This window comes from Pinus tabuliformis, chromosome 9 (assembly GCF_031772625.1).
Source record: "Pinus tabuliformis cultivar Carrire ecotype Pingquan chromosome 9, CPIR1, whole genome shotgun sequence".
Classification (NCBI taxonomy): Eukaryota; Viridiplantae; Streptophyta; class Pinopsida; order Pinales; family Pinaceae; genus Pinus; species Pinus tabuliformis.
The window spans coordinates 1,098,478,789-1,098,491,367 of NC_142307.1; positions in this window are offsets into that span (position 1 = coordinate 1,098,478,789).

The window sequence follows — 12,579 nt, forward strand, 5'->3', positions numbered from 1 at the left end:
ATGCCTAGAGTTGAAGAGGCATTGTTGGGAGGTATAGGAGTCATTGTTGGATGATGTCATGGTTAGGTTGCAGGTCATAGTGTGATTCGGTAATTGGTCAAATACAAGAAAATCATTATAAATTATATTGTATCGTGGATCATTGTCCCTCGTACGGGAGTCCACACTCTTGTTTCATTTCTGGTCATTATAGGGTGGCAGGGAGGTGCTAGGCAGGTGCATGAAGTCGCCTATAGGTTGGAGCCTGTGAACACTTTAGGGTGGTAGGTTGGTATAGGATGTTGGGGCAACCATTTAGTTGACTACTGAAGAAAACAGGGCATTGGGGTGTCCTTCCAGTGGGAGGTGGAGAAGAATGCTTTTCTAGAATTCTAGGAAGTTGTAACTTTCATTTTAGTTGGGGCTGAAGATTAAAGATTTTATTAGAATTTATTAGAAAAGTGTTCGGTGATTTTTGACTCGGAGGGGGTTTTCCTTCTAAAATTGTTGTGCCTACTATGTTTTATTGTTTACTGTTGTTACTGGATAAACATTAATAATAATTGAAGATTAACTAATGCTCTGAAAAGATTTAAAAGTATTATTTGCTAAGAAATACTGATTAACCCTCCTTCTTAGTATTTTAACAATTGGTATCAGAGTTTGGTTCCTTGAATAATAGTCTAACAACTGGAAGAATATCATGGAATATACCGAGAATAGAGTTCCTTTGTTCAATGGAAATAACTATGCACTTTGGAGTGGAAGAATGCAGGTTCATTTGTTGGCACAAGGATATGAAGTATGGGAAATCATTGAAAAAGGCTTCACATCAACCCTGAATGAAAAAGGTAAGAAAAATATGGTATATGATGAAAATGCTAAAGATCTTATTATCAGTGGGCTTATTGAATCTATCTATCTTAAGGTATTGAGTTGCAAAACTGCTAAAGAGGTATGGGGCAAGCTTGAGAATATATATGTAGGTGACTCACAAGTGAAAGAAGCAAAGCTTCAAATTTTCAGGGAAAAATTTGAGCAACTCAAAATGAAGGAAGATGAAGATATTGTTGCATACTTTTAGTGTGTTGATGAAACAACAAATACATTGGAAGGTTTGGGAGAACCTGTCGACACAAAAATTGTTGTCCGAAAGATCCTCAGAACCTTGCCAACAAGATTCAACCCAAAGGTATCTGTCTTGGAAGATAGATTGAATCTGACCAATCTCAGCATAGATGAATTGCATGGAATTCTCATGGCATATGAAATGAGGATTGAAGAAGAGGATGGTACATCTCACTTAGAAACAACATTTTCCGCATCCAAGAAGACTAGTAAGGATAAGTAGACTCCGAAAGCGAAAACTTGCAGTTGTAAAAATGAAGAAGATGAAGAAGAATTTTCAGATTTTTTTTTTTTGCTTACTTCACATGAAAGATGAGAACAGGTACGAGAAAATTCAAAGTTAAACTTCCATTGATATGTTTTGATTGTGGCGAGGTTGGGCATTTTTTAGCCAAGTGTCCTCACAAAAATGAGGATTTATTAAAAGGAAATAAATGTCCTAGGAAGTTCAACGAGCAATGTGAAGAAATGGTTTAAGAAGAGTTTCTTCTCCAAAGAAGATAGCTCCTCATCCGATCAAGATAGTGATGACAAAGAAGAAATCAATGGAAGAGTATTGTTTATGGCCAAGCACAATAAGAAAGAGGCATTTGGTGAACAAGGAGACGGAGAAGAAGAGATGGCTAAGGTTGAATTTCAAAATGAACTAATCAAGGTTTTCAAAGAGCTCAAGGCCGAGAAGAAGCACGTTAACACTCTTGAAGATGAATTAAAGACAGAAATGGAACAAGTCCTAAATCTTAAAATCAAGGTTGAAGAATACAACCGAATCGAAGAATCACTCACGAAAGAATTAAAGGAAAGAAATAAGGAAAGAGAGGCATTTGAAGCTGAAATAGTCTCTCTACGAAAAGAAGTAAAAAATTAAAAAACTCTTCAAAAATATGCCAACAGCTCAAAGGCATTGGAAGAATTCATCAACAATCAACGATTATGCAGTGACAAGAGTGGCTTTGGTTACAAACAAAAATCCGATAAGGAGTCAAGTCCTTCTATGACAACAAAAGAAGATGGATATGCAAAATCTACCAAGCAGGTAAATCCTTCAGTTAAATCAAGAGATCAAGACTCATAGGAAGAACCATGGAAAACAATTCCTCAAAGAAGATTTCCTCCCAGTTATCAAACTGTCTTTTATGGTCATTGTTATTTATGTGGAAGGTTTGGGCAAAGCACTGTAGAATGTCACATGTATGTTTGTAATGAATATAGTTCCAGGAGATCTCTCAAAAATGGATATTCCAGAACTTAGCAGAGTAACAATAGATTTTATCATTTGAGGGATGATGTCGAATGTTATAAATGTAACAATTTTGGACATATGGCTAAATATTTCCGACTTGGAAGCTCTTCAAATGAATTCTCGCAAAATCAGAATGAACAAGTATGGAAAAAGAAGACTGAAAAATGTGTTATCGCTCTCAAGGCTCAAAGCAACAAAATTTTTGGTATGTTGACAGTGGTTTCTCAATGCATATGACTAGAGATAAAAATAAGTTCATATCCTTGAAGGAAAAGAAGGATGGAACAATGTCTTTTGGAAATGATGGGTCTTCAAATGTCATAGGAGCAAGTACGGTCACACTTGGAAGCAAGGATGCATTAGCGAAGGATGTGTTGTTGGTTGAAAATATGAATCACAATCTGCTCAATGTTGGACATATGTGTGATCAAGGACACATGATGCCATTCGACTCTAAGAAATGTGAAATCAGGAAAGGCAAGTTTGCTAAAATTGTAGCTACATCAAGCAGAGCTCCAATTGGTATATATATTTTGGATGAGGCACCTAAAGGGTGATTTTTAGTGAAAGAAGATGAATTTTGGCTATGGAACAAATGAATGGGACATATAAATTTCGACAAATTAGTCAGGATCAACAAAAGGAAGCAGTAAGAGATATGCGGAAAATTTCAAAACCTACCAATACGATATGTGAAGCTTATAGAAAAGACAAATAGACGAAAGTAAAGTTCAAGACAAAAGAACACTTTGCATCACGTCCATTGGAATTAATACATACTGATCTCTGTGGTCTTGTGAGAACAAAAGGTTTAGACGGAGAATTATACTTTATGCTATTGATAGATGATTACACCAGAATGACAACTGTTAGTTTCTTAAAGAAAAAGTCAGAGGCATTCGAGTGTTTTAAAATCTACAAGGAATTGGTTGAATGAAACTAATTTGAAGATCAAGTGTCTGAGACCAGATAATGGTAGAGAATTCACTTCCAAGGTATTTTAGCAGTATTGTGATGAAAATGGAATAAAAAGCCAATTCTCAACAACCATAACACCACAAAAAAATGGAGTTGTTGAAAGAAAAAACAGAACGGTACAGGAAATGGCCAGAACAATGTTGAATGACTCGAAATTAGATGATAAATTCTGGGTTCAAGCAATCGATACAGTTGTATTCATTATAAACAAAGGTCTTCTTCAGAACAATTGTAACATGACTCCTTACGAACTATGGAGAGGAAGACCGGCTAACGTCAAATACTTCAAAATATTTTGAAGTAAATGCTACATCAAAAGAGAAGACTGAAATTGGGCAAGTTAGATTCCCGTGTTGACGAAGGTATTTTCGTTGGTTATTCACGTAAAATAAAGGCTTATAGATGCTACAATATGAGGCGAAAACAAATAGTTGAAAGCATAAATATTACTTTTGATGAAGACTGTGTTCTAAAGGATAACAATGAGATCATCTCTGAGGGGCTTGAGGTAGAATCTGTGAAGGATGAAGAAGAAGCTCTAGAACAATACCAATCAAATAAGGAAACAACAGTCAACTAAGAGGAAATAAGAAATGATCAGCAGGATGTACAAGAAACTTCTCCAAAAGTTTTAAAAGAATGGTGTCAAAAGAATCATCCGTCAAATCAAATCATCGGCAACATAAATGAAGGAATTAGAACCAGAAGAAGTCGAAAACTTCGTTCATCACAGCAAGCCCACCTTGCTCTTTTAGCAACTTTTGAACCTAGAAATTTTGAGGAAGCTAGTCAAGATGAACACTCGGTAGCAACTATGAATGAAGAACTGGATCAAATTGAGAAGAACGACACTTGGGAATTGGTTCCACAACCAAAGGATAAAAATGTTATTAGAACTAAATGGCTCTTCAGAAACAAATTGAATGAGGACGAACATGTTACTAGGAATAAGGCAAGATAGTCTACAAAGGATATGCACAAGTAGAAGGAATTGATTTTGAAGAAAAATTTGCTCCAATTGCCAGAAGCGAAGCTATTAGGATGTTTCTCGCTTATGCATGCTCGAGAAAAATCAAGGCGTACCAAATGGATGTTAAGTCAAACTTTCTAAATGGTGAATTGGAAGAAGAATTTTACATTGAACAACACAAAGGTTTTCTGCTCTCTGACAAGGAAGACTACGTTTGCAAATTAAAGAAGGGCACCAAGATAACCTAACAATTATTGGGGTATATGTGGACGATATAATCTTTGGAAGAAATGATGACAGATTAAGTAAAAACTTTGCCACAAAGATGCAAAGTGAGTTTGAAATGTCTTTACTTGGCAAGTTGGCATACTTTTTAGGGTATCAGGTATCTCAACAGGATAAAGGAATATTTATATATCAAACCAAGTACATCAAGGAAATGCTCAAGAAATTCAAGATGGAAGATTGCAAGCCTGTCCTTACCCTAATGGTAACACGTTGCAAGTTAAGTTTAGAAAATTTGTCAAAGGATGTGGACCAAAGCTTGTATAGATCTATGATTGACAGTCTTCTATATGTGACAACTTCTTGGTTTGATGTAATGCAGGCAGTTGGACAAGTAGCAAGATTCCAAGTAGCACCAAAAGAATATCATATTAATGCCATCAAAAGAATTCTTCGATATCTTAAGGGCATAACATAATATGGTTTATGGTATCCCAAAGGAAATGATCTAGTTATCCAATCTTATATAGATGCAGATTGGGTAGGAAGTGTTGATGATCAAACGAGTACTAGTGGAGCAACATTCTATCTAGGTGGTTGCCTTGTTTCATGGTTAAGTAAAAAGTAGTCTCCAATCTCGTTATCCACAAGGATAACATAATATATTGTGACAACAACTTGTTGTACTCAAGTTCTATGGATGAAGCAAAATTTGCAAGATATTCAAGTCAAGTTTGATGAACCTATTCCCATCTTCTGTGATAACACCAGTGCCATCAGTAGCTCCAATAATCCTGTGATGCATTCCAAAATAAAGCACAATCCGATCAAATATCATTTCCTTAGAGAGCAGGTCATCGAAAACAATATCAGGCTTGAATATGTTGGCACAAAGAAACAAATTGCTGACATCTTTAACAAACCATTACCTCGTGAAGCATTTGAGTATCTTCACCAAAAGCTTGGGATTCTCCCAAGTTCTCATTAGACTCTTTCTCTTATGTAACTAAGTAAAAAAGGGGAGTGGAGGTGTGTACAGGTCCACATGATGATAATTTGTTAGGGGGAGTTACCCTTTGACATTGATGACAAAGGGGGAGAGAAGGCAGTAGGAAGAGATGTCATGATCACAGGGGGAGTACTTGTGTTGCCATCAATGCCAAAGGGGGAGATTGTTGATCAGTGGTTGTCATTGATGTCAACCCAAGCAACACCAGGGGCTACCCTAATCTTTCATGGGCATTTTTACTTGAAAACTCATCCTATTCTGAGTCAAGGATATTCTAGATGGATTTTACTCGTCGAGATGTTTCCATTGATATATGGCACGCCACGTAGTTCTTCACGGTTTGAGAGTTATTCGTGTTTGAAGTTAGTAACCCCAGTTAATGGGCTAAAACCCCATGGGGTTGTGGCATGGAACTCATCATTGGTTGTGGTCATTGAATAGTCAATAATTAATAATGTGTTATGATCCTAAAATCCCTCCAACATTCACTTTTTTAGGACCCTCTCAACTCAAGACATTTCTATAACGAGTGACCTTCATATCCTCTTCATGCAAGCACTTTTAATGAACTATCTTGTGAGAATACCTTTCTAATTTTTCGGCCCTCGTGAGCTTATAACGTAGGATCTATTGTAGGGAGTTTAAGGTTTCTTTGAGGTCTAGTTAAGGCATAAAATTATGATCAATTTTGAAGATCTGTTTTGAAGCAAGTTTAGAGCCTTGGATTCTAGGATTTCGCTACTTCAAACAGGCCATCATGAAATTTTCTCTATAAAATTTTTTATACGAAGCTTCAAAAGCTTAAATTAAAACCCATTTGAGATGAAATCTTGATGAACCTCGTGACCAAATTTCATATCTTGGTTCACTATATTTTCAGAGATATGATCTGAGGAAGTTAGGGTTTTTGCAGGCTCCTGAATTCCATGTCAAACACGTGACCTTGGGAAAATCGTCATAACTTTCTCTCTGAGCATTAGATTCAAATTTTGTAAATAGTGACAGAAAGAGGACAAACTATAGTTTGTTGGGTACATGGCAATTTGTACAAGTTCTCTCTATTGAACTAGTCTATAATCAGGTCATCATGGGAGATTGGGCATAGCTCTTTCTTGAAGAATCCAATCTGGATTAGACCTATGAGGTTGGAAATAAGACTCAGAGGGCTACCACAACACAAAATTTCAGACCTTTGAGATCTAAAATGACATTGATACAACAGATTCAATATCGAGCTCCTAGAAGGAAAGAAAAAGGATCATTGCAGTAAGGAACACACATCAACAATCAAGGGTAAGTTTGCTACAACAAGGTATGTATGATTAGTGTTTGAATTTGAATTTTGAATATTATCCCTGACATGTGTTTTTGCAGGACACTGTAAGTGTAGAGTCTCATGTCTGTTTTGTTTTTGACACCATTTCCATCCATTTTTCCTCTTTTCATCATTGTTATCAACTCAGATAAACAATAAAACTATATATTTTGACATGGTAAGGTACTCATATGTCTTATTTTTCATATTTATTAGTGTGCCATATTATTAAGTTAAAGATTGTAATAACTATGAAATTAACACAATTTTGCATATGTTTCATGATTCTGTAACTATCTCCATGGTTTGTCGGATTCCAGTACATCAACCAAGCAAAAAATCACATGGGAAAATGGGGATTGATCTCCTCATGGATTTCCTCCTATTCACCCTATCCAAATCATCAAGGAAATTTCCCAGTGGCACAATTAAAGAAGCAATTCAACATGTGGATAAACAGAGCAACGAGAGTTCAAATAGATCACAACTCTCCGATTTGCTTTCCAAATAGCAAATCATCAAGAAACATTAAATTCTCCGCTATAAGATTAACATTTAGATTAGGATTGTTTTAAGTTTTTAAGGCATGATAGTCTCAATCTGTTGAGCACAAATGCTATATATATAACTCTGTAAACAAAAAGCGGGACACACTGACATATATGTAATCTTTAATTGATAGTTTGAAGTTTCATAACTCTGTTCCTTTTTAATTGAAGAAGCATTTTCATCGATATCATGCGCAGTTAGCTCTTGAATTAAAATTGTAAAACCTACTGTTTTGTGGAGGGTCCCTATAGATAGTCGAGGTTCTTTCTTTTATTTTTAGTTCAGTTCATTTCATTTTCGTTATTTCCAGAATTGCATTATCGTAGCTTTCATTTCTTTGTAATTACTTGTTTCCAGCCTTTCATTTGATGTATGTCAATTTCACATCATTTGTATGCTTTCTAAAATAGGACTATGTACATAATTCTCTTCTTTCCATAGCAATTACGTTTGATCAGAACGAATTCATTTTGTTTTTGATTTATTATTTCAAATAGAAGTGTTACTTGCAATGTGTGTATATCTTAATATAGATTGCTTTATAATTTCATTCTTGAATAGAAGAGATTCTTTTTAGAGTAGAAGTAATTGTCTTTCTAGAACATAAGTAGTTTAGTTATAGGTTCCAGAATAACTTTATTTTTAGTTCTTTTAAAAAACATAATTTATCTTTAAGAAGCATTCACAACATTTACAAAATAGTTTTTCTTTTCCATCACCTTGCATAGTAATTCTTTTGAAACTAACAATAATCAGTTAAATAGGATCATGATAGCTTGTCTTAAGTTCCCTTTTAAGAGTTGATCGTAGGAATTTAATTGTAAATCTTCAGTTTTCATTAGGAACATAGGAATAAAGAAAATCCTAAAAACAACCATAATCATTATCTTAATAAATTAAAAAAGGCTTCTGGCATATAGAGTGCACTTGCACTTCACAAGTTTACCAACTCCGGTCGATAAGACATGTAAGCAATTTAAGAACATTGAATTGACTAAACATTTTGGCACCATTGTCGGGTAGTGCAAATAGAAGTCTTGATTTCTTTAAAAAAAAGAAAAAAGATATGCATAGGGAAAGAGACTCTAGGGGTAGATTTGTAGGTAGACGAAAGAGCTCAATTCCAATACCATCACTTACTCCACTACAAAATTGTAGTGCCTCACCACCCATACAAACTCGAATTCCATCCATAATAGGCCAACATAAAATTCCTGAGGTATTAAGATCTAAAATCCAACCTAGAGACTCACCAACTTCATCAATAGACACTGTAATTGAAGAAGATCCCATATCCCCAACAATAGGAATAATTTTCCCATCTTCAACTGGAGAACAACTTCTAGCTCAAGAGTTGGAAGTTCCTACTAAAGAAGAAGAAGAAGAAACCTACTTCAAACCATTGATAGAAGAACTAGAGGAGATTGAAAACCCAATCTTAGAACTAGAATTAGAACCTTATATTAGCTTTGAAGAATCTACAATGGCTGGAGAAGGGGAAGGATAGGTACATAATTTGAATGGTGAACAACCTAGGATTGGAGGGGGAAGAGGAGGCGGAAGAGGTGGAAGATATGGAGGAAGAGGAAGAGGAGAGAATATAAATCCAGAACCTTTTGGATTTCCAATCCTCAATGAAGATACAACTGTAACAATGAAAAATATCTCATCCTCTATCCTTCCAAACTTTCATGGATTAAGGAGTGAATATCTTGAATCATTTCTCTTTAAATTTGAAGTCTTGTGTAGATAACATGATTATCTACATGATGCTCAAAAGTTGAAATTATTCCCTGCAACCCTTAAAGATGCAACATTAAAATGGTTTATGGGTTTAGGAATAAACTCCATAAGAACATGGGAACAAATGAAAACTTCATTCTTAGAGAAATATAAGGATCACTGTATGCCCCATAACATTAAAGATGAAGTCTTTAAAATGACACAAAAAGAAGATGAAAATCTTGAAGATTTCATTGAAATATTTGCTTACAATGTAAAAAGGGCAAAAATGAATAATCTAGATGAGGAAACTTTGAAAGCTCTCTTATTGAAATCAATTAGAGATGAATGGATTGATCTTCTCAATCTAATGGGTAAGGGAGACATTTCTCAGTTATCACTAGGAGAAATTTGTGAGTTGTGCATACACATTTCAAGAGGCAAAGCAAGAATCGGGAAAAATCCAAGAGATCCTCTTCTATCAAGGATTAATAAATTTGCAGCTCGGACAATAAGTAGAGAAGAATTAGGAAATTTGCTTGATAACTTAAAAAAAATTATTTTAGGGAGTCTTAGTGAACAAATTGACACCCTCAAAATACAAAACAAGCAAAAAGCTGTAAATGCTGCATTGTCTATTTTTTTGTCCCAAGTGCAGAAAGAAACATGCCATGAGAGAATTTCCTCTTGATTTAAAAAGTATAGAAAATTGTGTAATTTGTGCGGAAAATCATGATACAAAAGAATGTCCCTCAATACTAGGTCTTAAAACTGTTTATCAAGAAGAAGTAGTACCAAATCAGGTAGATCCTCTCTATTTTATTGCTAAAAGACCTTGGTAGAATCAACAACCAAATACATCTCATGTTTTTAATCCTTAACCATTTGCACAATCTTCGCAAAGTAACTGGATTGACCCAATGGATTGGCAATATTGGCCACAACCTTGGTCACAAGAATGGAAAAATCCTTATCGAAAATTCCCTAAATATCCTCAATTTCCACAATCATTTCCTACTTTTCCTCCACAATATTATCCTCAGCATGTTCAACAAACTCAACCTCATAATGTGAATCCACAACTTTCATTACCATTTCCTCAAAGACCGAATCATTTGTCTGCCCAACCACTTCCAAATCCAAATAACAATAAAATTCACAACCTGTTTACAACATGGAAGGACAAAATTTTCAAACTTACATGATAACTCCACTATATTTGAATAATGTTCAACTTAGATCTGGTAGAATATTAGAAACGAAGTCCCCCTCAATTGTTATTCTAGAAAGTGAAAAAGAAAAGATCCCTGAAGAAGAAAAGTCTCTTAATAATAAAAAAGAAGAAACTAAAAAACAAGTTACTCCAACACATTCAAATAACTCAACTCCTATTATGGAACAACCTTCAATATCTGTTTCAAAACCAACTTTCCTTAAAAGATTAAGAATTGATGAAGGGGAGGAGAAACAAATTTTATTGCCTGATAACGACATGTTAGATGAACTAAAGAATGTTTGCATAAGATTTCCTTTGCTTCAAGCCATCAAATAAATACCAATTTTCATAAAAACAATTAGGGACTTGAGCATAAAAAGACCTGGAAGAAAGAGAAAATAAATCAAAAGAATCCAACTTGTTGGAAAAATTGAAGATATCATGATGGGTAAAACAACAATTCAAAAATATCTTGATCCAGGAAGTCCCATTGTGAAAACACACATCAATGGTGTAGAGATACCAAATACATTGATTGATCTAGGAGCATCCATAAATATCATGAGAAAACAAACTACGAATCAATTAAAACTTTCTAATATTCAATATACACCTACACTATTACAATTGGCAGATAGATCTGTAATCAAAACTGATGGTGTATTAGAAGACATATATGTATCCTTATATTCTTGGGAATACCCTGTTGATTTTATGATTTTAGCACCCAAGAATAATTTAGGAGGACATCCATTGATTCTATGAAGACCATGGCTAGCTACAGTCGAAACTTTCATAAGTTGTAGATCTGGTGACATGTTCATTTCTGATGGGAGTACAACAAAAAAATTCACACTGTATCCACCAACAAAAACAATTGTATCCACCAACAAAAACAACAATAAAGGTTGAAAATGAAGAATGGATAGATGATGACTTCAATATAAGACCAATCTTTGCTACTTCACAATTATATGAAGAAGATCAAATTTTAAATTTAATGGAAAATAGTGAATCTTCATCATATTGTGAATCTAGTCAGATCTTTCAAGAGCAATGCAATATTTAATATTTATCATATCGTCAACTATCCTTGCACTCTATGGAAAAATTTGGCAATTCTACAATTGAAATATTTTCAGGAAAAACTTTGAATATCAACAATAATTTGGAAGAATTTCAAAAGAAAGAATTAATCAAGATGTTACAAGAACATTCATCTGCTTATGCATGGGAATATACTGACATGAAAGGAATTGATCCTAATACTTGTAAACATCATATCTACATTGAAGAAAATGCCAAACCAGTTCGATAACCTCAAAGAAGAATGAATCCAAATTTAAGGGAAATTGTTAAGGAAGAACTAAAAAAACTGTTGAATGTCAATTTTATCTATCCTATATCAGATGGTCAGTGTGTTTCACCCTTAGTAATTGTCCCTAAAAATAATGGAAAATGGAGAGTGTGTATTGACTATAGGGAATTTAATAAAGCCACTTTAAAAGATCACTTTCCACTTCCTTTCATAGATCAAGATTTAGATACATTGGTAGGAAAGAAATATTTTTCATTTTTATATGGTTTTAATGGGTATAACCAAATTCAAGGAGCCCCAGAAGACCAAGATAAAACCATGTTTACCTGCCCATGGGGAACTTATGCTTACCAAGTACTTCCCTTTGGATTGTGTAATGCTCCTGCAACATTCCAAAGAGCAGTATTAAGCAATTTTTTTTATCTAATTCATGATTGTGTGGAAGTGTATATGGATGATTTTACAGTTTATGGAAATTCTTTTGAAGAAGCTCTTAAAATTTTGGAAAAAAAGTTCTCATTAGATGTAAAGAGGAAAATCTCTCATTAAGCCATGAAAAATGTTTTATGATGTTTACTAAAGGAATTGTTCTGGGACACCATATTTAAGAAAATAGAATTAGAGTGGACACATCTAAAGTAGAAGTTATTTCCAAATTACCAATTCCAACCTGTAAACGAGATGTTAGAAGTTTTCTTGGATTTACAGGTTATTATAGAAGACTTATAGAAAAATTTACAAAAATTGCATCTCCACTTTTCAAGCTACTCACAAAAGACTGTGAATTGAATTGGAAATATGATTGCCAAAATGCCTTTGAGTAATTAAAAGAGAAAATCTCTGAAGCGCCCATTCTTAAAGGACCAAAATTGGAAATTACCTTTTCATATTTCGACTGATGCTTCAGATACAACTTTAGGAGCTGTA